Source organism: Hyaena hyaena, unplaced genomic scaffold (genome assembly GCF_003009895.1).
Source record: "Hyaena hyaena isolate Hyena2069 unplaced genomic scaffold, ASM300989v1 scaffold_522, whole genome shotgun sequence".
Classification (NCBI taxonomy): Eukaryota; Metazoa; Chordata; class Mammalia; order Carnivora; family Hyaenidae; genus Hyaena; species Hyaena hyaena.
This window is the reverse complement of record NW_024081156.1, coordinates 280585-308257: the sequence shown is the minus strand read 5'-3', so window position 1 is coordinate 308257 and position 27673 is coordinate 280585. Positions and strand designations below refer to the sequence as shown.

Genomic DNA, 27673 nt, shown 5'->3' with positions numbered 1-27673 from the left:
AAGCCAATGGGATCATGGCCCTCTGATGGTTACAGAGATCCATTCAGGAGTGTGCATGTGACCTAAACTGGTCCAATATGGTGAATTTCAAGGATTTGACCAAAAAAAAAAAAAAAAAAAAAAAAAAAAAAACCCTCAGACAACCAATTGTTCTTCTCTGATGAGTTTGGACTTGTGTTGGGATAAACCTGGAGTTTCTGGGGGTACGACGTGGAACCTGGACATAGGAAAGGATAGGATCAAGAATAGAGAAACTTCAACTCCAAATCAAGTCAAAGCCAAATCAGCATCTTAGTTTTCAATGGCCAGAGACAGTAAATTCTCCATTGTGCTTAAGCCAGTTCAAGTCTGGATTTTTGTCACTGGAAAAATCTGTGACTGATACTAGAGGCAACCTGAGATACTTGAGAGACTGATATTGAATCAGTACTCATCATAAGAGATAAAATCCTGATTATTCCAGAGCTGCTACAGAATTTATGATTGATTGCTTTGTCTCAGACACTACGTCCTATATATCTGCCAAAGGAAATCCTCTATTGGCTGCCTCCAACAGAGAAATGGTAAAGAAAGAAAAAAAATTAATTTAAGTAAAAACAATTCACATAAATTCATAAGGTACTTCCCTACAGACTAAACTCCCATGATCATTTTGCAGATAAATTCTGATAACAACAATATACTCAATAATGAAGATAACAAATAAAGTCTTCTAATTATCAATAATATTCCAGGGGGTGTCAGAGCCCAAGTATTTTCAGTAAGATGCCTCATCTATGAAAAGTAAAACCTTCCCCTGTTCCTGCCTTGAGTAAACCCTCTTCCTTATGAGTCTTCAGATTTCTGAGGGTATCCAGTGATACCACTCTGTAACCTAAAAAGGATTTCCTTGGTGGCAGTCCAGATACTAACTGCTTAGAATAGTAAGTGAGTTATAATTTGTACCAGAGATGTTGCTGCAATTATAATACAATGAAAAAGCCAGAGCTTTTAATTGTTTCCACTTTAATATAGACTTTGGGCTTGTGGACTAGAAGCTAAGAAACTCAGCCAGCAGCAGTCTCAAAATCTGATATCCTTGGCTCATTGTCATCCTCATTTTTGCCCTGACGGCCAACAGGTAAATTGTCTCCAGATGCAGAGCAGTCTCTGGCAGATTCCAGCTGGGTTCTGTGTGAAGCAGCATCAAACTGTCCTTTTCTCCTGCATGTTGTATGTAACAGCCACTCCAGGGAGGGAGAGACCAATGCTGGCCAGGGGCAGGAGTTTAAATGATGCCGATGGGGTCCACCCTGCAAACCTAGCCATCCTCAGGAATGTATCTTCCCATCACACCGTGTGGGAGGGTGCTTGGTCATGGCATGATAGAAAATTCTTTCTTCCATTCGCCTGCCTGCCTTCCTGCCTGCCTGCCTGCCTGCCTTCCTTCCTTCCTTGCTTCCTTCCTTCCTTCCTTCCTTCCTCCCTTCCTCCCTTCCTATCCTTCCCATCTCTGAAGGGTTTGGAAAAGTTCCTAAAGGAGTTCTGCCTGATAATTAGACTTCTCAGACTGCCATTAATAACTTCCACCATTGATTTTTTTTTTCTAGTATCAGTTAGGGTTTTTCAGTTGTAACCAACAGACTCTGATTCTTGATAACAAGTAAAACAGATTTTACTGTAAGGATATGAGATGGCTCACAGAATTGAAGGAAAAACTAAAGAATCAAGCACGGAAAAATCTGAGAACAAGAACGAGTCTGGGATCTAGGTAGTAACTATGAACATTCTTTTCAGGCCTCTGCAACAACCATTTTCCTCCGCTGCAATAACTGGGCTAAAGAGTCAGATTCCTGGATAAGAGAATTCCATGGGCCTAGCATGGATCAACTGCCTAGGGCTCACATCTCAGGGTCCCTTGATTGACAGCTCCACCAAGACTGCTCTAAGGCCCAAAGGGTGATCAGGAAAACAAAATGGCATCTGGGTGAACAAAAAACCCCCAGTAGATGTCATATATAATGCCTTTGATCATGCTGCCTCCTCTCCCTGAATGCCCTTCCCCACTGCAGACTAATCTAGCTCAGATATCACCTCCACCAGGAAGTCTGCAATACACAAACACATGCCCTCAACCAGCTGCTGAGTTAGACATCCCAGTCTCCTGGGCTCCCTTCTCTTACTGCTCTTAAAACACTGAAGTATAATTCTTCGAATATCTGGCTTCCTTGAGAAAAGAAACAATTTATTATTCAATCTTCTATCCTTAGTACCTAGCACATAGTGGGCACTCAACAGATGTGTCTTGGATGATTAGTTGAAAGGAAAAATGGGCCAGTGATGAATCTTATACTTCATAAAGTTTGGACTACTTTGACTTTAAGTTATAGCTGTATCTGTATATAGACAGAAGGATTCAACTATAATGTATCAATCCAATAACTATCATCTTCAAAGCAGTATCAATACAAATTTTTTAAAGGATTTGTTGCAGCTTTTGGACCTTAGAATATAAATGCCTGTTTATTTTGTACTCAATATCTAGAAAGCAAATATTAAGTAAACACACCAGGTAAAATAAATTAAATCAGAACAATTCACCTCAAATAGATGCTGACACCTAAGTTTGCCTTCCAAGTGAAGGTCTAATTCATTGCACAGGAATCACACCTTCCCATTCAAAGTTATCACAAAATGCCCACAAATTTATAAAAGAATTGGCCAAGTGATCTTCATGTGGGTGCTTCTTGGTTAGGAGGAGGTGGGTCTGCAAGACCTGGTTGGCTCCCATGAGCTGTGGACTTAAAGCATGTTGAAAAACTGGTCAATGAGTTGGATCCCCCTCCAGCCTCTCTCTGGCTGTCCTGCACAGGAAAAGCATGTTTTCAACTGTCTTCTCAAAGACTGGGTGAATGCCTACCCCAATACGGCTGGGAAACCCTGGGTGTGGCCTTAGTCTCCTAGGTGAAGTCTGCTTTTCCTTAAGAGTGTACCTTTGTGCAAAGAGAAAGAGGCTCTGCCTATTACATGGTCAGATAAGAAAGACTCTTCCTCAGGGACCTGAATTTGCAAAAGGTGCTTATTCTGGTTGGACATAGCCATGCAAGGGTGCAGTCTTGTATTAGGGGCATCGCTTGAGGAGCAGAGCATGGACTGTGTTGCAGACCCCACTTGGCCAGCACCTTTGTATGGTGAAGGGACTGCACACTTACACATGGCATCCCTGTCCTAGATGAGACCTTTCCCCAAAGAAGAGAACATGAGGTAGTATTACGAATCCAGGAGGTACTATAGGGAATAAATAGACTCCCATCACACACTGTCTTATCAGAGAGATAACTGGCAAAACCATAGGAAGGCCAGTCTCAGCATCAAGAAAAGGAATCATTTTTTAATTTTAAAATGCCAAACATATGGAAAAGTACAAACATCTTTCAACAACCAAGATTTAATAATAGCATCTTATCATATTTCATTCAAATCTTATTGGAGCCTTCCCCCACCAAACCACTACTATCCCCTTCTCTTTCTCCCATCTCCAAACTGTCTTCCAGTTGATATTTGCTCTGTCCATGCTCATTTCTGATACTTTCTATGTATTTTTACACAAACAACATATATGTGTTTTTAAAAAAACATGTGAGTTAGGGGTGCCTGGGTGGCTCCAACTCTTGATTTTGGCTCAGGTCATGATCTCAGTGGTTCATGAGTTCAAGCCCTGCCTTGGGCTCTGTGCTGACAGTGCAGAGTCTGCTTGGGATTCTCTCTCCTTCTCTGCCCCTCCACTGCTTGCTCTCTCTCTCTCTCAAAATACATAAACTTTAAAAGTAAATAAATAAAAATATGATTTAGATGTACATATATAATAAACACATATAAGCTACATATATTTTATGTAAACATATAAGAAATCCAGTATAATGTAACATATAATAAATATATAATGTGAATGATATAAAGTTTGGTGTATTTGTATATTTTTATCTGAAAGGTATCATATAATTCAGATCCTTCTACAGTTTGCTATATGTATGTCAATGTTCTCTTTCAGAGATTGATTGATCCATATTGGTACATGTAGCTGCAACTCCTTCATTTTAATTTTATACAAGATTGCATTATATGACTAACTCACAACTTATCTATCCTGTTATGGATGGGCCTTAATTTGTCTCAGCTTTTTGACTTTACAATGATGCAAAGATCATTCTTGCAGACATGTGCAAGAGATTTTCTAGGATATATACTTACGAGTAGAATTTCTGGGTCTTAGGTTATGCACTTCTAATGTGCTCTCCAGGGTAGTCTTGCTGACTCGCACTCTAACCAGCAATATGTGAGATGTGTCTCCCCACAACCTCATCAAAACTGGTTTTATCAGATATTATCATTTTGGCCAGTCTCAGGGGTGTAAAATAGTATCATACTATGGTTTTAATTTGAATTTTCCTTGTTACTAATGACATTAAGTTTCTTTTTCTGTGAGGGTCCAGTTCATATTATTTATCCATTTTTCTTGGATTATTTTTTTCTTATTGATTCATAGGAATCTTTTAAAATAAATTTTTATGGGGTACCTGGGTGGCTCAGTTGGTTAAGAGTCCAACTTTGGCTCAGGTCATGAGTCCATGAGTTTGATCCCCATGTCGGGCACTGTGCTGACAACTCAGAGCCTAGAGCCTGCTTTGGAATCTGTGTCTCCCACTCTCTCTGCCCCTCCCATGCTCATGTTCTATCTCTGTCTCTCAAAAAATAAGTAAATGTTAAAAAAAATTTTAATAAAATAAATTTTTATTAAGAATTCTTGGTTGGTTATAGGCATTATAATATCTTTCCTAAGTTTGAAACTTATGCTTTAACTTTGTTTATTGTGTTTTTATTGGTATATAATTGTAATATTTTAATACAATCATATTTTAAAACTTTTCCTTTTGGTGTATGCCTTTTGAGACATAAGCCCCTATGTTTAAGTCTCCTATGTTTTCTCCTCAAAGTTATAAAATTTCCTTTTCATACATATATCTTAATTCCATGTGGATTTTACTTGTATCTAAAGTGTGAGGTAGGGATTTCCTTTTTCCACCAATTATTCCAACACTTGAAGAGTAATTATTCCCTTTTCTGTAGGTTTGTATTGCCATCTCTATTGTGAACCAAGTTCCCATGTGTTGAGTCTATTGTTGAGACCATTCCATTTTTGTACAGGAAGAGACTAGGTCTCTTGTACAGATACCAAACCCCCTCATTACTTTCAGAAAAGGCAGTTTTACTGATACCTGAAATAATGCCATTCTTTGTGTGAGACGAGAACACCTCCAGGAAGGGCAATGCTGTAAATCAGCGACAATGTGACATACATATCTTGCTTGGATTCCTTCTGATCTGCCAATATACTGAGAGAAGTGTTGACAGAAAAATCAGAGAAAGATCCAGGGTACTCAGCAAGGGAAAAGAAAGATAGATTTGGTTAGAGAGGCTCTTGGACAGGAAGGGGAAAAAATGATATCTCTAATTACTCAAGTTTTTTTTCTGGTCTTGGTCTCGAACATAAATATATTTGTCCAGAAATATGGTATTTTGATATATAAATGTGCCTCCACAGCAGTGTCTACCAATTCTTATCATAAAATCAGAATCAGAATCATAGCTTACATTAATGGGCTAAACACTGGATAGGCATTATTTTATTAAATCCCATTACATGGGTAATTTCCTGGAAATATACATGAGAAAACTGAAATGCAGAGAAAGGAAGTGACTTGTATAAAATCACACAGCCTAGTGAGTGGCAAAACTCAGCTTATATTCCTTGCTACTAGATTACGCTGCCTTCCATGTTGTAAAATGTTCCACACTAGAATGGGATTATCTACTTTTGAGGGGAGGGAGTTAATCTTACTGTAGCATTATATCCTCAACCCGAGCACTGTGTTAGTCATACAATAGCCTCTCAATCAATATTCGTAGACAAGAATGAATAGATGCATGTTGGCTGTGGGGTCTGTGGTTTGTGAGTCATGAAAGGCCTAAGTGGTTTACTTAGGCTGAGAGAGAAGAATCTTCACCTTACTTCCTCTGAAAGCCACGCCAAACCTCTTTTCTACTTACCCTCAAATGATGGGCGGAGCTACAAACACACAGCAATGTACTTCTTTCTACATAGATCCTGGAAGCCTACAAACACAGTTGGGGATGGGGACACACAAAAGTATAAGCCACCCTTCCAGCTTTGATATTTGCTTCCAACCTCTGGAAATCTTTCCATTTCCCAAACACATCAGCATCGGTGGCTTTGTTTCTCATCAGAGGCAATACAACTTTGTCTCCTCACAAGGCTGTGTGCTAAATCCAAAAAGTAGCTTGCAGCTCAACCCCACGAAGGCTGTTGCTGCAGTGGGGATTCCCAGCCAGTGCAGAGGCCCCTGCTGCTGAGTGGAGTTCCCCAACATGAGATGTAAGTGGGCCACTGAACTCATTGGTCTCTAGTGTCTTGGGGATCATCAGCACAATGACATCTCCCCTGAATAGTTGGTTTTGGGGACAGCAACTGCAAGAAGGTGGCAGCTCTGGTGCATTAGGAGCTGACCACAGAAGGCACGAGTCTTTCTTCAGACTGTGTAGAATTCTGTGAATTGACTGGGGATTAATTCATAGCAGGTAGGTTTCTAAGCTCAACTTCAAACCCTACACTGTGGTCCCTGTTCTAGGCATAAATGTTTAAGAAGCTTTCCACGTGAGAAAGTGTCTCAATGTTAACATCTTTGGGCTAGGAATTCTTATCTACTGTCACAGTCATTCTCTTGGATTCTGACAGTGACCCACGATTCCCAGGAAGCTCTGTACTTTCTGACTGTATCCCTGTCACTAGGTGCCCCAATCAGCCCTTAGACCACCAGTTAGTTGGTCTTGCCACTCAGGCACCATTCCTTGCCATGGATTTGCACAAGACGCTTTGCTTTCAAAATCCGTGCATCCATTTAATAAATATTTCCTGAATACCTACTATGTTCTAGATATTCTTCTAAGCATTATGACAATAAACAAGTTCCTTCCCTCAAAGATTTACATTCCAGGGAGGAGGAAAGAAATCTATACATAAATAATGATCTAACATGGTATCCAGTAGTAATGAGCAGCACCATGAAGAAGAAATAAAGGTTAGAGAACAGAGAGTAACCTGGAGAGGAGGTGTCATTTCAGATAAAGGACTCAAGAAAGGAGGTAAGACTTGAAAGAGACCTGAAGAAATGAGAGAGAAAGCCACATAAATATCTAGGCGGAGGACATACCCAGCAAAGGGGCAGAGATGGAAATGAGCTTGACAAGATGGAGGAACAGAAAGTAGGCCAGGATGGCTGGGAGAGAAGGAGAGAGGAAGATAATGGGGGAGATGAGGCCAGAGAAACCAGATCACAGGGACTAGACCACAGATCACGTGGATATTTGAGGCCATGGTGGGGCCTTCTGATTGTACTCCAGTGTGCTGGAAAGCTGTTGGACAATGGTAAGCAGAAGAATGATATGACCTGGTTCATATTTTTAAAATGTGTGTGGGGGGGGGGGGGAACAGACTGAAGAGCACAAGAGTGAAAGCAGGGACCCAGACAGCTCTGAACCTATGCCAGCAGACCAGAGGAGAGACAGACTGCAGTAGCAGTGGTGGGGGTGAGAAGCGGTCATATGAGCACATGCTCATATTCTGTCGGCTCTCACCGATAGATTGGCTGGAGTATGTGAGGGAAGGAGAGGACTCAAGGATGACTCCTGGGGCTTCCTGTAGTCCTGACCTCGTGTAGAGGTATGGAATGGGAAAACAAGCACATGAAGATTCGTTCCTCACCAGTCACTCCTTTTGGAGGCCATCCTTCCTGGTCTCTAGACCCCAGCCTAAATCCCCAAGCCATCAACTGGCATCTACCCAAATCATAGACCTAATCATAGGAAAAAATGGAAAGTTTCATGCATATACTTTTTGTAAACTGATCCAGTGACAATAAACTCCCAGGAAGGTGGTACTAGGGATTCCTGAAGCCTAAGGCTCCGCAAAACCCAGCAATCACAGTTTGATTATGGAATAAAGCAGAAAAAGAACCTTGGTAGCTCTGGCAAATGTGTGGCACATGTACCTCCTCCCCTTACCTCCATGTCCAAGCCCATGCTCCAAGCCCACTGTAATCCACAATGTCATTGTTATTCGTTGTAACTAGATGCCAACTCACACTCCTTAACTACAACACTTCAGGCAGTCACTACCAGTTAATCACAGTTGGCCTGACAGATGATTGCCATTTTGGCTCCTGATTTATTGTAACAGTCTACTTCTCCAAGCTCTGATACATCCTTAGGTATCCTTTGACAATCTCCTGCCTGGGACAGCTTTCAGCCACATTATGAATGGTGCAGAAAAGGAAATCTATTATTAAGCTTTGACCCAAACACTTTACATGGACCATATTTTCATGTTTCAGCAGAGTTCATCTTCAATGACAGTGTTAATCATACCCAGGCACACTCAGGCACCTCAGTGGCTCCTGTGCTCACTAAGTCACTACTGTGTTCACTGTGTTCTCCCTAACAGATCTGTGTTCCTGAGTGATTCTGTAAGCCTCACACCTTTGTTTACCTCCTTCCCAACCAGGACCTCTATCTCCCCATTCTCTCTGCACAGATATCAGGAGACAATAGTTATATTTTGTTCTGCAATGACATCAACCAATTGATGTGCAATGTCCTTTTCTCACAAAACAATGCCTTATCCCAGTAAAACAGATCACTCTGTGATACCCTTAAGGTAACATACTTGTAATGGGAATTTCTGGAATTGTGACAGAACTTCTGGAAAGAAAGGTATTTCCGGGCAGGGAGTTTTTAGCACTTTTACATGCTTTACACCAGACACACAAGGGTCCTGGTAGGTCTCCATCTGTCTCTGCATGCCATAGAAAGCCCTTTACTGCTTGTGACCAAAATAAAGGAAAGAAGTCCAACCAAGAACCATTTTTAACAGTGTTTGGAAGAGGAGAAAATTAACATGCTATCTTGACTCTTCCAAGGCTCCTCAACTAATACTGTACACATAATACCTCAACTTCTAGGTATTACTTGGAATTGATTTAATCCACACCAAACTACATGAAAAAACGGCCCCAAAGGGAAATTTCTTAGCCGTGTATAGTACTCTGACCACATCCTGCCCAGAAAGGAGGGGCTGAGCTGTGGGTCACTGTCCAAGGCATCTAAATGCACAGTCCTTTTTTTTTTTTTTTTTTTTTTTCAGTTGTTTATTTTTTTTGGGGCTATGCACTTGGACTTTTGAGAAAATTCTTAAATTTTTTTTTTTAACAAACCCCACCCACACAAATAGAGTGACTCAGCCTAGAGGGGTCTGAGTTGATGTCTGGTAAGGCAGAGAGATTAAAGAACTGCTTTAAAAAGCAATGTCCTAAATTATCCCTGTAGCAATGGTCTCTAGGAAGAAAGGCCTAGAGAGAGGGCATCCAGATACTCTTTCATAGATGTATCGAAGTCCCAGCAGAAAATAATGGTACACTCAAATTGTGAAATATGAGGAGAGTTTATGATAAAGAGGCTCTTTTCAGAGAAGTGGCCAGGGTATGGGGAAACCAGAAATAGTGTAGCATCTGGGGCAGCGACAGCAGTACTCCCCTTACTATCCTTAGTCCTCAGAAGGAGCTCTTTCCAAGGAAAGAGAGAATTGTGAGGAGAGGGTCCCTAACAAGTGACAGGAGCTATGACTCACAGTATTAGGATCCAGACAGTCCACATTGTCCCCACAGGAAGGGAGTCAGGAGAATAAATACCCCAGTTTCACTCTTATCTGACTGCCAGATCTGCTGGTGCATCCAACTGGCCAATTTTAACTGGAAGTCCAGTGATCAGTCCACAGGCCAGCCTTCCAGGGCACACAGCTGGGTAGAGAAGGGTTAGCACTGGATATGGGGTGGGGGGTGGGAGGTGGTAATCAAAAGACATGCAACAATTATGGTACATTTGTGTATAGGCAAATAAATCAAGTTCAAGAAAAATATGACAATGTTTTGAGCCTTCTCTGGCTCTAAAATTCTATAACTCTAAATATATTTACTTTATGTTATATAATTTGCTATTTCTCTTTCCAGATTACACAAATATTCCTTAAAGGAATGTTTTTAAACCCAGGGTGGGAAATGGGCTGTATCTCACATGTCAATTCCAAACAGTGGGTTGTACCTTCTTACATGGCCTTGTTGAGAATTGGAGGCCCAACTGGGCTTGGCAGTGCTATAAGCATGCCACCGTGTTAAGTATGTACACCATGGACTGAGGAGGGGCAAAGGCAGAGAAGTCCTCATGTTCATATTCAGCGAACCAAAACAGAGGAGGAATTTGGAATAATTATCCAGATAATCTGATTTAAAATACATTTATCCAAAATATTCCCTTTAAAGTGTGTGCATGTTTATGTGCTTGCATATAACTTAAATCTATCTGCTTTCAGTAGTACAAAAAATGTTTATGTGAGTATAGCATACACTATTATCATGTCAGTTTCTGAGCGCATGAACAGTTGATACCTCTGATTATATCCTACTGATAGCTTTTATGGTCACATGTCCAAATGGCACAGGTAATCTTAAAAAATGACATGTTATTTTTAAGTTTACTCTCTAGGTCTACCATTTACCATAGTCCAACATGGTAGCCATGAGCCATATGTGGCCATATCAATTTAATTAGTATTAAAATTGAAAACTTAGCCCTTAAGGCACACTAACACATTTCACATATTCAACAGGTGCATATTAGACAGTGCAAATATAGAACAATTTCATTACTGGCAGAAAGTTCTATTGGAAGGTTCTGTTCTAGAATCCAAGGCTCATTGTTGGACACATTGAAAATGATGTCTGTAAGCATTACTTAGGTATTTTTTATTAAGCATTTTATTTTAATGCCAGTGTCATATTAGTTTCAGGTGTGATTCAACAATTCCATGAGTATCACCTGGTGCTCATCACAGTAAGTATACTCCTTAATCCCCATCAGCTATTTCACCCACCCCCCACCCATCTCTCCTCTGGTAACTATCAGTTTGCTCTCTATAATTAACAGTCTGATTCTTGGTTTGTCTCTCTCTCCCTGTCTTTTTCACCCTTCCCCAATTGTTTCTAAAACTCCATAAATGAGTGAAATCATATGGTATTTTGTCTTTCTCTGATTTAGTTCATTTAGCATTATAGTCTCGATCTCTGTCCATCCTGTTCCAAATGGCGAGAATTCATTCTTTTTTTGTGGTTTAATAATATTCCACTTTGTATATATACCACATCTTCTTTATCTCCTCCTCTATCAGTGGACACTTGGACTGCTTCCCTAATTTGGATATTGTAAATAATGCTGTAATAAGCACAGAGATGCATAATCCCTTTAAATTAGTGTTTTTGCATTTTTGGTGGAAATACCCACTTAGGAATGTTAATATTCCTGTTATGTACCAGGCAACAAACTGTTTTATAAATATTATCTCATTTAGTGTGTGCGTATGTGTGTGTGTGCATGCACGCACATGTGTGTGCATGCGTGTGTGTGCGCGCATGTGTGTATAGTGAGATCTGTCAGGAGCACTGTGTGTTATTTGGAAACCAACTTGACAATAAACTATCAAAGAAAAAATTAAAAAATAAAAAATAAAAATAAATAAAAGATCTACTGTCAGGATATTTCAAGTGTAAAATATGGTATTATTTACTTATAGTCAACATTATGTACATTAGATCCTCAGAACTTACTCATAACTGAAAGTTTGCACCCTTTGATTTACACTTCCTATTTGTCCCTTCCCCAGACACCAGTAACCACCATTTTATTCTCTGTTTATATGAGATTGGCTTTCTTTTTTTAAAGATTCCACATATAAGTGATACCATACAATATATATCTTGTTCTGTTTTGTTTCACTTAACATAATGCCCTCGAAATTCATCTACACTGTTGTAAATGGCAGGATTTCTTTCTTTTTCATGGCTGTATAATATTCCATTGCATAACCACCACATTCATCCGTTGCCAGACATGCAGGTTATTTCCATATTCTGGCTATTGTGAATAATGTTGCAATGAACGTGGGAGTACAGATATTTCTCTTTCAGATCCTGCTTTCATATCCTTCAGATAGATATCCAGGAGTGGGATTGCTGGATTATAGTGGTAGTTGTATTTTTTTTTAATTTTTGGGGGAACCTCCATACTGTTTTCTAGAGGGGCTACACTGATTTACATTCCTACCAATACTACACAAGGGTTTCCTTTTCTCCACATCCTTGGCAAAATTTGTTAGCTCTTGTCTTTTTAATGATAATCATCTTAACAAGTATGAGGTGATATCTCTTCATGGTTTTGATTTGCATTTCCCTGATGACTAGGGATTTACCTATTGGCCATTTGTACGTCTTCTTTGGAAAAATGTCTAGTCAGGTCCTCTATCCAATATCTCACCTACTTTTCACAACCACTATGTGAGGGAGGAATTATCATTCCCATATGATAGATAAGGCCATGAGAAGCAACTCATCCCTTAACCACACAGTAGTAACTAAAAGAGCTCAGATTCAAAACTAAATCTTTCTGACATAAAAAATCATGTTCTTTACCATTATATCTACACCTGCAGAAAAAAACAAAACAGCAACTCTCTTAAACAATTCACTTATTTTGTGTTTAACACCTGAGACTCCCTAGAGATATTAACTAAGTTGAAATTCAATTTATTTTCCAAACCAACATATTTTCCTACATAATAGATTGTCACTTGTTCAAAATGTACAACAGAGTGAAGTATGATCTTGAATTAGCCTTTCCCCCATCTTTAGTATTGTAAATATGAATTAATAAGCAAATAAATTATTGTTGTGATACTTGTTTTGTCTGCATCAGTCAGGGTCCCATCAAGAAACAAATGGCACACTTGAGGAGAGTTTAATAAAGTGATGACTATTTTTCAAGAGGTGGGCAGTATTTAGGAAAACAACCAGGAAACATGAATACTGTATAGCAAGTAAGAGTGGGGAGCCATTACTACCCAAAGCCTGTGGCAGGGGAAGACAAAGGGAGGGAAACACTTAATAGAGCCTCACGGAGAAGGTGCTTGATGAAGCTGTGTGGCCTTTTGTAGAGAGACACAGTGAACTTAGAGTAACTCAGCAGGGAGAGAGCCACCTCACTGACCAACTGCCCTCCAAAGTGAGGGCAAGGTTATCCATTGAGGCTGTCCATATAGTATAGGCTCTTAGGTACCTAGTAAGCTGGAAAAAGTAGAGAAGAGGGACACATACAAGATACCATGCACATTATATTATCTACTAGCGTTGTCTGGAAAAAGACTAAGGACAGCAAAGTATGAGGTAATCTTAACAAGAATAAGGCTGACTAATGACAGACTCCTTTTTTCCATCACAGAGAGTCACTTATGGCCAGTTAGATCCTCAAGGTAGATGAAATGTTCAGCCTGAGGCCCAAGTAGGCCATAGGTCTCTTCCCATCACTAATTGAAGAACAGTAAGTGAATATTAGACTTCACTATGGGATTTCTTTTGTGCCATGGTATAGGACAGGCCAACTATATCATGAAACTAAGCTGAAGAAAACAGGCAGTTTCCAAGAACATTTGCTTGACTGAAAAGGCTGCGAGGTTAACTGGCAGTTAGAGTCACAGTACTGAGCACAAGGATCTAGTATGGTCTTAATTCTAGGGCCACTTCTATCAAGCTGCCGAATTTAGCCTTTGGGACGAATCTCTGGATCACTGTTTATCAAGTACCTACTGTGTCCCAGATACTGGTGCACTGATCACTCAGTTTATCTCTCTGTTCCTGGGAACACCATTGCCTTTTTATTTTTTTTAAATGGTTATTTATTTTGAGAGAGAGAGAAAGAGAGAGAGCTAGCGCACGCAAGCACATGAGGTAGAGAGGGGCAGAGAGAGAGAGAGTGAGAGAGAGAGAGAGAGAGAGAGAGACAGAGAGAATCCCAAGCAGGCTTTGCACTGTCAGCTCAGAGCCCAACTCGGAGTTGATGCCATGAACCATGAGATCATGACCTGAACCAAAATCAAGAGTCCGAGGCCCAAAGAATTGAGTCACCCAGGTGTCCCTCCGTTTTCTTTAGATACAACTGACTTGATACATGCTGCTCCCCTCCCTCTCCTGGTCTGTCAATTCCTACCCTTACTTCAAATCTCACCTGGGGGATCATATCCTCTGGGAAGCCTTTCCAGTTTGTATCCTGAAGGCTGAGGGACTCCCTCCATGAGACCCTCCCAGCTCTGGGATCACCTTGGCACTAGTGGGAATCAGAAAACAGTGAAACGAACCTGTTTACATGTCTGCTTCCTCAGCCTTGATGGGAGCTAGTGCCTAGCAAGAAAGAGGGTGATTTTCATTAAATTTAGTACCTAAGTATCTTTGAAAGGCACCGTTAGGTTCCGTGGGGCTGTGTGTGGGAGTGATGGTGACGTGGGAGGAAAGAGGTACATAAATAAAGACTAAAGTACCTGATCTCTGCCCTCAAAAGAGGAGTAATCAGATAAATTACAGGATGTCCAGTTAAATCAGAATTTTAGATAAGAAATAAACAATTCTTCATGTAACTTTTTAAGTATCTCTCATACAAATAGATTCAAATATTGCATGGGACATATATGAACGAAAAAAGCATTTATTTGAAATTCAAATTTAACTGGGCATCTTGTATGTTAACTTGTTAAATCTGGAAATCCTATTCAAAGGACTCATACTCCAGCTGCTGAAATAAGATGTGACCGCACGGGCCCTTCGCACTGCCGGGCTTAGCAGAGAACACAAGAGTGCTGCAGTCTAGGGGCACCTGGGTGGCTCAGTAGGTTAAGTGTCTTGATTTTGGCTCAGGTCATCATCTCATGGTTGGTGAGTTTGAGCCCCAAGGTTGAGCTCTATGCTAATAGTGTGGAGCTGGCCCGGGATTCTCTCTCTCCGCCTTTCTCTACTCCTCTTTCTCTCACAAAATAAATAAACTTTAAAAAAAAAAAAAAAAAAAAGGAGGCCATTTTAATAAAAATAAAAAGAGTGGTGCAGACTGGGAGGGCTAGTAGAGGCCCTGGTGGCTGCCTCCCCTGCTTCATTCAGTATGGAGGCTTCCTACCAGTAGCCCTGGCTTCTCCCCAGCTGCCCAGCGTGCAGAAGCACAGTGTGCTTCAAGCACCCTGCACTGAATGAAAAGGTCTGGGCTTAAGTCACACACAGACCACTGACTGGGTGCCCAGCTTTCAGAAAATCACTGAACTTTTCTAAGTGTCCTTTTCCTTTCCCATAACTGAAAACCTCAGAATTGATTTTTAAAGGGGGAGAGGAGTCCTTTGATACACTTAGAGATTCATACAGGCCTTACTCTGAGAAAAATTAGAATGTTCCTGTAGCTTCTCCACTGTCCCACCCGTTTCTGCCTACCATTGCTGACAGACGCGGGCTCCAGGCATGAGACAAAAAACTAATACTTATTTCATGGCTCATCCCTCAGAATCTTCTATACCAGGGGTCAGCAAGCTTCTTCTATAAAAGGCACCATGGTGAATATTTTAGGCTTTGCAGGCCATCTAATTTACAAATTATAAACTATTTTAGGCTTTTCAAGTTTCTGTTGCAACCACTCAACTCTTCCATTGTAGCACGAAAGCAGCCAAAGACAACATGTAAACAAACAAGTGTGGCTGTGTTCCAGTACAATTGTATTTATGGACACAAAACTATGATTTCATGTAATTTTTGTGTGTCGTGAAATATTCTTTTGATTTTTAAAAATCTAATAAAATATAAATAAAATTCTTACCTTGTGGGCCTAAAAAAAATTGACAGCAGGCCAGATTTGGCCCTTGGCTGTGGTTTGTCCACCCCAGTTCTATAAGACCAAATTGTTAACATCCGATAAAGTCTTCACCCTATAAGGGTGGTCCATCTGCTACTATTTGCGCCCTGAGAGCAAAGCTGGAAAAGGGCTGGTGCTGAGTTCTTACACAGCCCTGGTCTCTGCCATGAACTTGTAGTGTGAATCCAGGGAAATTATATCACTACTTCCTGTCTCATCCTTCACCTGTTTTAAAAAAGGACCCAGGGCGAAGGGGCATTATATTTAGCAAGCTGCTAAACAAAGTGATTGGGAAATACAAATGAGGTCAATAAGGACAGACACTTAGCAAGGACGGTCCAAACAATGAGTAATATTGAAAATTATATGGCAAGAGAAATAGAGAAATTAAATTGTTTTCCTTGTAAATTTTCCACCATGATTTTTTACTTCATGGAAAGTAATGTGTGAGGTCATTTTTCCTTCACACACAATTCACTTTCATGAAGTTTATTTAAGAAAAAAAAAGGGAGGGGGAATTTCTCTGAGAGACAGAGAAGTCCAATGCCTGACTGAGCCCAGAGGGAAGCATTTTCTCAGGAAGGCCATTTCTGTCCCTCCCCTCCCTCTCCCCCTTTCTCCATTTCTTCCCATCCACATCTGGTATATCCTATTTTTCCCAGTTACAGATAATCCCCATCTCTATTCATTTTTCTGGCAGGACTGTAGTGCTAATAAATACCAGGTATACTGCAAAGTCAGGAACCCAACACAAACTACCATGCTTAGAGGCATCAGAAAGGTAGGAAAAAAATGAACAAAAATCCTTAAAACTTCCAAGAGTACAAAGGGTCAGATAAACAGTGATATAAAACCCCAAGTATAGAGAAGAAGGTGCTTGTTTCAATAACCTGGGAAATTTTTGCTAGTGAGACATGGCAATCAGCTTTAAATGACAAATCCTACAGAGTTTAGAAAAAGGGCCTTGCAGGTGACATGAGGGAAAAAGATCAGGTTTTGATAAAAGTAGAAAGCATCCACCAGAATGGAATGATAATTAGAGATAATTATAGTCAAGTACAAGGGTGCCAGAATATTGGTGTCTACCCAGCAAGTTACAGTAGAGTCGAACCTCATTTTTAATCACTTTGAACTTGCCATTTTTATTTCTTGGCTGATGAATTGTTCACAGACAATCTTGATGTATTTACAGAGTATTAAGTTCAACCAAGGTCAAAGACAGAGATACATTCTCCTTAGAGCCTCATTCCCTTTCAGATGTTTAAGTAAATGGCTTAAGAAAAGCTACCTGGAGCATAAAAGGGAACACAAGAATTCAGGGTCTGGTCTTGCCCCTTTTGAGCCAAGTGAGTGAGCACCTAAACTTCTTGAGCCTCTGTTCCTTCACCCATAGAATGGGGCTAATGCTTGTTCTCCTCACCACACAGCTCTGCTATGAAGCTCGGACAACACGAAGCATAGAAAGGGCTTTGCAGATAATAAAAATAGAAGTGCTATTTACGATTATTATTGTGACTGAAGAAGGAGCCCTTGTTGAAATCAACTGCTAAGTTACTGAAGCGCAACATTAGTTAGTTGAACAGATGACTTGTAAGGGTTAATAAGCACATGTCTTGGTCACCACTTAGGCCTGGTGAGTCAGAGCCCTGGAGCACGAGGCCCAGGTCATGGGCTCCATGAGACCTTCTCATCTGATTTGGACAGCAGAAGCTTGTAAGTTAAAGAAATCTGGGATTGAATCCCATCTCTACCCCTTACTCACTAGGCAAGTCCCTTATTCCATCCAAGCCTCAGTTTCCTTATCCCTAAAACTGGGACATTAAAACTGTCTTGCAGGGTTGTTGCAGGTTCACAGAGAACATACATAATCTCTGGTACCTAGTAGGACATAGTCTCTGTTCACTTAGGAGCAAGTACTGGAAAGTGAAGAGCCAATAGCTTTAACCCTTACCATCTATTTTGTAAATGCATGTGGAGATTGCTTATGTAGACAATCTTCTCAGGTCTATCCTTGTTTCTTGAAAAAACATTTCAAAAAATACGGCTCCCTAAAGATGGGATTTGCATCTCAAAATGACAGCACATTATAAACCGACTTCTTTCAGTTACATTTCTTATTATAATATGGTCCCTGAGATATGCCACAAAATTTTTTGGTAATCTGACCTAAATTGGACATAATGCTGCCTTGGGCTCAAAGCTGCAGATCATCACTATCCCTCAGACCCGGCCCTTTGCCTACTATAATGAATCTTCTCCACATGTCTATCTCACTTGCCCCTACATTCAACACAACGCCCCAGTCAACTGGACATCTCAACTGTTTCCCAAAGTCACCCTCTGCCTGGAAAGCCCAACACTGTCCTAAGTCAGGCATCCTGGAAACAGACAGTGAGATGCTGAGATTTGCATGCAGTAGGCTTACTGAGGAGCTCTCAGGAAGCTCCTAGAGGGAGTGAGGTGTGCGGGACTGGGCAAAGGGGGAACTTGAACCATGATGCATACACAACTCAGGCATCAGTGGATCCCACCTGAAGCTCTGGAGCTGGGGTGGTCCTTCAGGATGTCAGAAATTATGTCAAGGTGCTATGCTCTCCACCCCACTTTGACCAGGCACTGGAGGTGGGCTTTCCCCCAGGGAGGAGATATGACCTTTGGCAAAAGGCAGTTCTCAGAGAGCGATTCAGCTGAGATCTATCAGCAGCTAACTCTACTTGCACCTGCACAATATGTGTCTGTCTCCTGAAAGGGCTTCTGGGCAGCACCCCACCACATCCTCTACTGCAATTTCCAAATCACTCTCCAGCCCTCGAGGCCTATATTCACCACTGCCTCACCATGCAGCCCACTCTGATCCTGTACTGTCTCCCTCTTTGAACTTGAGATGTAGCCACCAAACCAGGCGCCTCTTGCATTGCCATCGAATTCAGAGTGGACAAAGCTCACAACATATACTTAGTACTACTTCTCAAAATTCCAGTGAATGTAGAGAATGAGAAAGTTGTACCCCTTAAGCACGGTGCAGTGATGCATGTTCTTCTTATAGTTACAATTTCCAAGACCTCAGCATATTTAAGCATACTTAATGCTTCTTAGTCTGGTTCCTCATTTTGTTTATAGGAAATAAAATTTCATTGGTAATGATACAATGCTATTCTTACACAACCACCATTGGGGTTTTCATTTCCTTTATTTGCTGAATAATTTTTCTTTATAAAGTATTCTTTTGAAAATATAACAAGAAGTACTGTACACTGAAAGGAAAAAGACTGGACACGCAGGGTAAAGTTAAAAGAAATCTTCCAAATTATACAAAATTACACAAAAGTGTCAGCCATAAAGAAAATATGGTTGTAAAGAGAAATGAAGATGCTGTAAGTGTACCTATCCAGCTCCCTTAAGAAGTGAAGAAATGGGCTCCTGGCTGGCTCAGCTGGTAGAGCATGAGACTCTTGATCTCAGAGTTGTGAGTCTGAGCCCCATGTTGGGCATAGAGATTATTTTAAAAAGAAATGAAGATTAGTGTCATATTAATGTCATGATTTCACATATCGCAGTATTTTATTGGATCAAAAACATGAAAATGGTTGCTTTGCAATAAATGGGTTAATGAATAAAAAAATCAATTAAAATGAATTAATGAAGCCAAATTATTCTATCAAATGAAAGAGATATATGTGTGAAAGATATACACATAATTATGTTTATGCCTGTTTATAAAAAAGTAAAAAATAAGTTATGTGCTTATATATGATTTTACATGAATGAACATATAAATGTATATATATATAAATATATAAATGCACACCACATGTGTGCATTAGGGGAATACACACACATATACAAGCTTCCCTAACAAATTATTATATAGCTGTTGTTTTCTAGAAAACTATACCCCTGCACTCTGACAAATCATTGCAAACTCAAGGGTATGTCAGAGTATCTAGCTCTGAGTCAACAGTATGGCCCTCTACATATGATCCCTGCATGCTTCCAGATCTACAGCACAACATCCTACATGGCACCAACCTTAGGTCCAGGCAAGTGGTTCAACCCCATCAGAGCACCTGTACAAATGTTTCTAAGTCGTCCTCAGATGCCTGGGATCTCGCAGGGCTAGCAGTGCCATTCAGGGTTGGCAGCCTCATCCCAGACCAGTGCCTGCAGGGGCCCTAGCCCCACTTCTCCTTCTCAGGGCACTTTCCAACCCTCTGTCCCAGGGTGGCTTCAATCAGATGCTCCAGGGAACCCCTGACCTCACACCTTTTTGTTTTCTGGGGCCTGTGGTCCAGATCTGTTCTAGGAGGTTAGCCTGGGTAACAGGTCCCTACTCCCCAAATAGCCGGCATGCTGTTTCCTCACATACGACTAGGCTACCAGTGTGGGTGCTGGCATACTGACTTTGGGTGACTCACTCACATCGGACATAGGATTGTTCAGGGCAACGAGTTAAGTAACCACGTTTGGACTTGAGCCTGGCATTTGTGGGCTTGTCAGTGTTCCTGCTGCAGTGCTGCCTCCAATCTACAAAAGCCCAGGGTAGTGGGGTAGCAGCGGGGATCCCTCAACATCAGGAGACCCCACCCTTATTGTTGGTCGAAGGGTGGCCACCATCCCCCAACACACTCCTCGCCACATGTCAGTCCACAGGAAACCTCCTCCAAGGTTTTTGGAGACTGTTACTCTATCAAATACCCTTGCAACACATGTTCCCTTGTCTCTGATCAATGTGGTAACACTGCATTTTCTCACAGTGGCTTTTTTATGGGTATGGAACCACTCTTCTGCTGGGCCCGCAGGACCCTCTCCCACCGTCAACACTGAAGGAGATCACTGGTCTACAGTACCTGACAGAAGACATGCTTGAAAATGTGTTATTCTACATTTACGTTATATAATTGCAAACAATTTAACATGGCCAAAAAATAAATGGCCGTTCCCACTTTTCTATATTCTTCGGGTAAAGCTTACACTTGCAATCATTGGCAAAGAAGCACGATAATGATGCTTATGAGTCACTGGAGGCCCATATTCATGGGCAGTGCAAGGAGGATGAGGTGTCATAAGTACCAATCTGACCAGCACTGAACAGAGGACCGTGGGAGAGCTGAAAGAGTAAGATCAGTCCACACTGCTTTAATACCAACAGGCTCCAAAAAGCATGGTAATTAATAATGTATTTCTTACTTTTTTCCCACAGTGGGAGATATGAAGTTATCTAGGATTGGGACATCTGACAAAAAGGAGAAGAGAGAGAGAGGGTCCCTGGGCATAAACAGGAAGAGCTAGTGCCCAGACAGCATGAGGACCTTCACAGGTGCTAACTGGATACATAACAAACACAGAAGTATCACTTGTTCATCCATTATTCTAAATCTTCATTGATAAATGATTATACCTCACCTGGGTCCATTGACTTTATATTTTTTAATCAAAGTGTTTCTATAAGCAGGGCCCTGCAAAAAATATATTTCTAGAGCCCCATACAACATAGAGGTGGCCCTGATCCTACGAGTTTTTTTTAAATCACCCTGAAACCTAGAGATACTGAATTAACAATACCTTTCTCAAGCCTTTCTTTAGTATAGTAAATCCTCTTCAGGCTTTCCAGATTATGACCAGTATCAGTATGAGAGTCACTTGATGACACTTGATAGCAATCTAATGGAATGCCTTCTAATGGAATTCTGAAAAATATATGGACTCTTAAAATCAAAAGAACTGTTGAGACCAATAAGACCATTTCCCATGACCTTGTCAATAATATTCCCTCATGTTCTCCATTCTTACCATTCTTATTTATTTTCATTATCCACTATTTTAAGTGAAAATTATATGATGGTTTTAAATTTCAAATATAGGTAATACATATTTGAAGACAACCTAGTATTGCACTGGCCCAGGATGCTCACTACATCAGATTCAGCTGCTTCACCTTCATTCCTTCCTCTTTCTTTAAGTCCTTTAAAACCCAAATAGATTAATAAAAACGCTTCCTGATTTTCATAACCTCCTGAGAAAAGACCCCATCATTCTGTCTGGTCACCATTCCAATGCCTAACAGTGTCCACACTACTCCCATATGAGGAATTCATCCTTGATCTGATGAACATATCTCTCAACTGGGGCCCTAGCCAGAGACATCCAAAGACCCCATCCTAGTCTATCCAGGCAAATAAATATTATTTAAAATATTTATTTATTTATTTATTTAAAAAATTTATTTATAAAATATTTATTTAAAAAAATAAAATATTTTTAAGGGGCAAGTTACTTTTCTACAAATACCATGCCTTAAATCCCTTTGAATTTACCTGCTACTTTTCAAACTCAAAACATTTCTTTCTTTTAAAATTTCATTCTTAGACATGCTGATAAATCCCTTTCCTCCCAGAATATTTAAGCCCCTTTGATTAACTCTGTGGTAAGTGATGAACATCAGCCCGTTTCCTTTCTAGTGTTTTTGTTTTGGTTTGATTTTTTTACTCTTATTCCAGTTGCTTTTTTCCTATTTGATATTGAGCTCTCCTGGTTTTAACCCATGTGAAAGAAACATATTCTTTAGCCTCATATCTATCATGGGGTTTGCTTCACAAATTCTTCTCAATGCCTACAAGGTAGAAAAATAAGAGTTCCACTATGCCAGCTTGGAAGTCGACCTCCACTGTGGTAACACACCACCACTGAGCCCTCTTTCCTACTCCCTAAAATTGCAGAAGAGCATGTTTCTCCTTCGACCTCTCCAACCCAATGCCCAATGGCTTTAGAGGGTTTGACATCTAGAGATAAGAAGCAAAAGCTAGAATACAGTGATTCACATTTGTAGCAGTATTAAAAATTACATGTTAAAAAATGGAGCTCTTTTTTATTCACTGTAAATGAACTTAAATTTGTTCACAAACTGATAGTGAAAAACTTAGGTTTGACAATCATGGTGAACTTAGTCATGGGTTTATTCTGGTCTTCTTGGGACAGGATAGTCTCCATTTTAGGATGTTCCCATCCCTTTCTTTTATTCTATCCCTATGGGGTGATCCACATCAGAAGGGGCTTTTGAAACTTCCTCATATTAGGCCAAGGTCATCAGTTGGTGTGATGTACTCAAAATATTTCACAAGCAATAAGGTACAGGCACTAACCAATCACCAGAACAGGCACTAAGTGACACAACTGATAGGGTCTTGCTGGTGAGTACTGGATGATGTCAGCCTTGTCCATTCACATCCATCCAACACTGATTTCTAGTGGAACTTGTTCTGTGGCCTTTGTGAACTACCACTACGGCATCCATGGTTGAAAAACCTGCATCCCACTGCTCTGTTCTCAGGTTGATGGGTCCTTGAAGGTCACACAGATAACTCCAAAGACTGAGTTACTTGACAGCTAGACACGATAAAGGAAAATCAGACTGCAATGACTCACACTTGTAGCCATTACGAATTTTATGTGTTAAAAAATGGTAAATGTAAATGGTCACACTGATCCCAGGGGAATGGGAAATTTTTTAATCTGGCATCTCCAGGGGTTGTAGGCTTTTCGGGTTGCTACTTAAGATTTTCTTTCTCTAGACCTTCCTGTCATCTTTTATGCTTTGCTACTGCAAAACCATGCTGGAATAGGAGACTTACCTACAAGAATTGCTTTTTTTACTCTTAAGCTTCATCAGGAATCAAGGTACAGGACCCCAAATCTCTCCTCTCCTTCCCTCCCCTCCCCTCTCCTCTCCTCAGGTTCCCCAAAGACTCTATAGGAGGGAAGCAGAGCACTAAAAACTTGCTCTAGCTCCTCACCAGCCCTAACTTCTGTTTTTCCTCCTGGGTACCTGCTGCTCAAACCTGATCTCTTTTGGGCAGAAAAATACTCATGAACCATTCCTTCCCACTCTGTGGTTTGGTATAAACCCTGGGCATTGAAACTTGCAAAATCTTAAGCTGTTTGAGCTCAGGCTTTTATACTAAAAGTCTCAGCTTTTAAGAGTATTATCTCTCTGAGAACTTTAAAAAATAAGTTCAGAAACTCAACTCACTTCTTGGGATCAGGAAGATTTATTCTTTCCTAAAGAAATAAATTCCACTGAAACAATGGGTGGAAGGCTGCAAAGAAGTAAGGAAATTGTGAAGAACACACACACACACACACACACACACACACACGCCTGTCATTATCCCCAAACTGTACGCTCTGCATACGTTTTGGGAGAGGTTCTTTCAATATCCAAGACAGAAACCCAGAAGCCCATAAAATAATTTATGGATAAAAAAACAAGCCTTTATGGTTTGTTGTAATTAAGATGTGCATATCAATAGCTATTCAGTAAGACGTGATGAAGATATTTAATGTAAAATATAGGCGCACCTGGGTAGCTTAGTTGGCTAAGAGTCCGACTTTTTGGCTCAGGTTATGATCTTGCAGTCCGTGGGTTCGAGCCCCACACCAGATTCTGTGTCTCCCTGTCTCTCTCTGCCCCTCCCCCACTCATGCTCTGTCTCTGTCTCAAAAATAAATAAACCAAAAAATTGTTTAAAAAATTAAAAATAAAAAGAAAATAAATGTAAAGTATCTTCATTATGGAAATTCTACTCCACTTAATACATTATGTGTTCAATAACCTCAACTCAAGAAAAATTCAAGATGGTACTTTTTTTTCCTCTGCCTTTTTTCCCCAAATATTTCAAGAGACCCACTCTTCACATACATGTCATCATATTTGAAAAGCTTTCCTTCTGCAGAAGGAATGAGGTGACTTTAAGGACAGTTAAGATTTTTCACACTGAATTTTATGGGCTGATGGCATAAGTCAACACTTAGGGGTGCTGACATTTCACTTCCTTGTTTTTTAATACTGGCTTAAAATTAGGAATACCTTCCATCTTGGGTTTTTTTCCTTCCCCCAAATCCAGGAACTAAAAGTATATATATAGACATATATATAAAATAAATATTCTGTACCGGAGGGAAAATTGAAAACAATGCTCAGTTTTCTAGTTAACACAGACATTAGCATCTGTCTTCCTTATAGTCAGGGAGATACAACATATCATCCTGGCAATAAAAGTAGAAACTCCAAAGAGGAGAAGAAGGAAAGCAGAGGGTACTTACTTATGTAAAGCAGCTCACAGGGTACAATAAACTCTTCCTTTGATCTTGTTTGTCCCTGAAAACAACCTATGCAGTAAGTGAGGCCAATATTACTATCATTCCTATTTTACAGTAAATGAAACTGATGCTCTGGATGATTATGTCTTGGCAAGGCCAAATAGCTAACAAGTGATGAGCTAGGACAAATACAAATCCAGGTATTCTGATTTCAAATCAATACACTTTTCACCAAAGCACAATGGCATCCCCAATTAAATGTACACAGATTTGGGAGGTGTGAAAATTCCCCTGTAAGACCTTTCCCATTTACTGAAGCCTGTGACTGAGAATGCTACTACTCACTGAGAATGCACGCATATTAGAAATTCTCAGGCTCTTTAGGTGATGCAATATGGATTGAGTTATGGCAAATGGATTGCGGGCAAAAAATAAAAACTGTGTGGGTCACTGTCAGGCCTGGTCTTCATGACTGCTCTCACAAGCTGCCATGCTCTTTTTCTTATCCCACTGGCAACCCAGATGCAAAAGAGCCAATGGAGAGAACTAGATGGCAAGAATGAGGGTCCCTGAATGACTGCAGCAAGCAGCAATGGCCAGCGAAATTAATGAGCAATAAATCTTTCATATGAAATCCACTGACATGTTAGAGCTCTTTGTTATAGCATTTAGTGATTTATTCTAATACAAAGAGAAATGAAAATACCATATTTTAATGCCTAGGATACAGTGACACCAAATATTTGAAATAATAAAGAGTGGATGGGGATAATTATCTTTAATTTTTAGTGTTCCCTTATATTTGACAAATCTTAATGACTAACTGGTTCAGGAAAGGTCAAAGACATGTGAGTTTTACATGCGCATGTAAACACACATTTTTCTTTGTATTACATCAAGTCATTCTTAAATAGGGTGGATTCAGACTGTGAAAAAACAAAATTTATATAATGGGAAGGGCAGTCTTTTTGAAGAACACAAATTACAAATAAAATTAGGTAAAAAGTAAGTATATATTGAGAATTAAGTTACAACAAATTAAAAACATTAAAAGCTGAGAAATACCATAGTGTCACAAAATCCAAAAAAGATAACACAATGTTTTTCATTAATTAACTGCCTGACACACCTATATAATATTTATTCTTACATTTTTTTGGCTGCATATTCTTTCACTACCCCTACCTAGGACAAGACTTTGTATTTTTTTAATAGAACAGAAAGATAAATAACTTTCTTCTAATAGAGCTGGTAAAATTTTGTTTTATTATTGATGGCAATAGCATATTATATTTAGGATTATCACCAACTTTGGGAAAATATCTATCAAGTCTCTGTCATACATGAGCTGTAAGGCTTACAAGAATTATCCACAGAGAGGCTTTCAATTCTGTATATTTCAAACCTCATTTGTCCTCTACTATCCACATGCTACCAGTGCTGGGGACCATCAGCCATATTATTATTAAGACAAAACCTTTGCCTGAATCTGTGTCATGATGTGAGGTAGGCTGGTACATCGGACAATAGAAATTTTCCTAGAAGACATGTGTATGTGGGTAGATAACTAGCCAGGACACGGAATGGACTGGAAACCATACAAATATATCCCACTAAACTCATAATAGGTGGATCCCCAGCTGTACTTTCTCTAAGTCAGATTTTGAAAATATATAAAAGGTACAGCTTCCCTTATACAAGCTGACATGAGAAGAAATGTCACATGAGAAATGAGAAAATTGGAGAGGAAAGAGGGAGCTTAACTGACTATAATTAAAATACCTAGAAATTCTCCCTAGGGGCAAATGTTTTAACTCAGGCTGACGCCCAAAGTTAGCATAATCCATGGCTTTTGGGATTATATGCCCCAGTCCCAAATTGCAAATGTCATTCAGGAAATCCTAAATCAGTTTCTTTTATTGAAGTGGGTCCAGTCATGTCCCAGATAGCTCTCTCACACTGCAACACAGTCTCACAGTTACACTGAATTTTGTCACCACTCACAGGAGACAAGACCATGTAACAAGGTGCTTCAGATATAGACAGTGTCTATTGGCACATAAAGGTTTTGAAGTGGTCACATTACCTAGAATATGACCCTTCGAATTGTGTAATTACTCAAGTGGATTGAAATGGGAAATGGGTTAGAAGTTGGATGGAATTAATCTGGAAATCCTGGAGGAGATGTATCATTTGGGATATGATAGGATAGTGGTGAAGATCCATGAGTGCATGGACTTTGTCTGCTGTGTTCACTGTCATCCCAAGTGCCTATAATACTGCTCAGCACACTTTAAGTGCTCAACCAGACTTGGATGGATGGATGGAAGAAAGGGGATGGAGAAGGGAGGAAAAAGGGGCTCTGGAGAGGGGAAATGGGATAGGAAGAATGAAAGAAGAGAAAGGAAGTGGTGGGAAGAGGAAGGAAAAAATAGAGGAGGAGATGAAAAAGAAGGAAGGGAGGGTGCTGTGCCTCAGGTTAATCACAAATCAATATGTGTCTGTTTCCTCACCTATAAAATGAGGGGGAAAAAATAGCCCCTCCCTCCAAAAGTTGTTGTGAGGATTAAAAGAGCTAATACCCAGAAATCACTTATAAGAAGGCCTGGGAGGTGCCTGAGTGGCTCAGCTCAGGTCATGATCTCATGGTCTGTGAGTTCAAGCCCCGCATTGAGCTCTGTGTCTTCTTTTCTCTCTGCCTCTC

At 40.2% G+C, this 27673-nt stretch overlaps 2 long non-coding RNA genes across 6 annotated transcripts in view; one reads left to right on the top strand and one right to left on the bottom strand.

Annotated features, from left to right (window-relative positions):
• LOC120247452 overlaps window positions 1-27673 on the bottom strand; it is a 119017-nt gene that overhangs the window by 49736 nt on the left and 41608 nt on the right. For 4 of the 5 annotated variants that reach the window (XR_005532315.1, XR_005532313.1, XR_005532312.1 and 1 more), the window contains 3 exons: window positions 9740-9929; window positions 6088-6153; window positions 5256-5372 (listed from right to left, as the gene is read on the bottom strand). The exons of the other annotated variant lie outside the window; for it this stretch is intronic. This is a non-coding gene — a long non-coding RNA (uncharacterized LOC120247452). The remainder of the gene's footprint in view (window positions 1-5255; window positions 5373-6087; window positions 6154-9739; window positions 9930-27673) is intronic. 5 annotated transcript variants of the gene reach the window in all.
• LOC120247453 lies at window positions 10967-21275 on the top strand. Its single transcript, XR_005532317.1, has 4 exons — window positions 10967-10998; window positions 13435-13533; window positions 17502-17586; window positions 21074-21275. It is a non-coding gene; the product is annotated as an uncharacterized LOC120247453 (long non-coding RNA).